At 43.1% G+C, this 1,883-nt stretch overlaps 1 protein-coding gene across 1 annotated transcript in view; it reads left to right on the top strand.

Moving 5' to 3' along the window:
- Window positions 1-1,883, top strand: part of LOC107089969 (15 kDa selenoprotein) — a 14,251-nt gene that overhangs the window by 10,327 nt on the left and 2,041 nt on the right. The window lies entirely within an intron of this gene.

Genomic DNA, 1,883 nt, shown 5'->3' with positions numbered 1-1,883 from the left:
TAACTAGGATCATACTTGGTTTGTATGAACTATGTTTGTTCTCTACTTCCAAACTCAACGTCTCTTCATCCGTGCCTAAAATAAGAAGTTGTGAGATTCTTTTTTTAAAGTGACCTGTCTGGAAATGTGGCAATAAGAATAATCTCCTTGAGGCCAAAAAGAGCCCAACAGATTTTGCTTTCACAAGTGGAGCAGTACGGCTATCGCCATAGTGTTCTGCTTGTTTTATGCATATAAATAACTTTATTATAAATCATGCAGGGAGTTTTACAGATTATATGGACACTGCAATGGAGGTAGAACGGGAAAGGAAAAAACAGTAAAGGTGAAAGAAAGGGGAGATAATGATAAAACATCTTCAGTCTGCTTCATCACCTGAAAAGAGATGGAAAAAGAACAGCACAACCAACGGACATGCTACGAGACATACAATAAAGTAACATCTTGATACTATCGCTGAAGTATAAGTAGTATTATTTAATCTGACGTGTACTCTGTGGGAGCTGAAGATCAGAATATGGGCTTTCTGTATGGAAGTGAATCTCCAAGCCCCTGTAGCTGATTGTCAGAGTGAACTTGTGGATGTAAAGTTTATCCAAAAGGAAAAATGCTCAATAGTTGGTTGTGAAGAGCCGAAGACACGCCCCCCCCAGAGCGCCGGGGACCCAAAGCCCCAGATGCCCAGAGAGCAAAGGTGTCCAGAAGGGGCCAACCCAGGAAAATCCGACCCCCACCAAGGGAAGAGGAGAGACGGCCCCCAAGAAAACCCCATCCACCGCAAAGCCGACGCCTCCAGGAACCGCGGGGACGAGCCCGCAGGCAGCCAGTCCCCCCGTAGTGGAACCGCAATCGGCCCCGGGGGTTTTGGAGTTGTGAGATTCGCTCTCGAAAGTTTTGACTGGATTTGAACTTTTAAGCCTTTCGGTATAAAATAAATATTTAGATGGAGAAACCTGCTTCCTGGTCTGTTGAAGCACCAATACTTTGCATCCAATCATTTAATTAAACTGCCTTTTTGGGGAATATATAAGAATTATGCTCTAATTTGAAGTTACCAATCCGTCGTTATTATATTTTAATTTGACAAACTGGATCTTCTCGTCGTTCTTTTTCCTATTTGGTGCGATCGTGGATCTAGACCCGGCTGGACCGGTGCGAAAATTAGCTCAGCTCCGTATTTTGACGACGAAGGACGGAGACGTGGTACGTGGACGATGATGTGCGGAGGATGTGGAACAGCTCTCATTGGTTAACATGACTAACAAGAACCGTAATTTTCGGACTATAAGCCGCGACTTTTTCCCCATTTTTCGACCTTGCGGCTTTTATAGCAATCAGAATCAGAAATACTTTAATAATCCCAGAGGGAAATTACTTTTGTTACACGCTCTAGTTACAGTTTTACATGATATATACACACATTCAACTATACAATATAATAAGATAAAAAATAAGAATAAAAAGAGATGAAATATATATACACATATAGCTCTTCTGTACATATATCTGTATGCGGCTTATCTATGGACTTTTACAGCTAACGGCCACTAGCGTAATACCTAAATCTATGGATTTTACCGTCCACCATGTTGACATTTGCTTCAACACACAAGTACGGTAGCCGCGTGCGGTGGAATACGGAGGTCCTCCGGAAGCAGACTTCTACCGCGAGTGGTACGAGACAGAACGACAGCCAGAAAGACGGACATTAAACATAAAAACCCTGCGGTTTATAGTCCGCTGCGGCTTGTATACGTACAAATCATGCAATTTAGCTTCTGCGGCTTATATTCAGGTGCAGCTAATAGTCCAAAAATTACCGTAATCCGCATGACATGCGTGAGCGGAGACGGAGGATGTGGAATCTGGGGGTTAGGAGGGAT

The sequence above is a fragment of the Cyprinodon variegatus genome, unplaced genomic scaffold (assembly GCF_000732505.1).
Source record: "Cyprinodon variegatus isolate N-32 unplaced genomic scaffold, C_variegatus-1.0 Scaffold274, whole genome shotgun sequence".
Lineage (NCBI taxonomy): Eukaryota > Metazoa > Chordata > Actinopteri > Cyprinodontiformes > Cyprinodontidae > Cyprinodon > Cyprinodon variegatus.
This window is presented reverse-complemented; position numbering and strand designations above follow the sequence as displayed.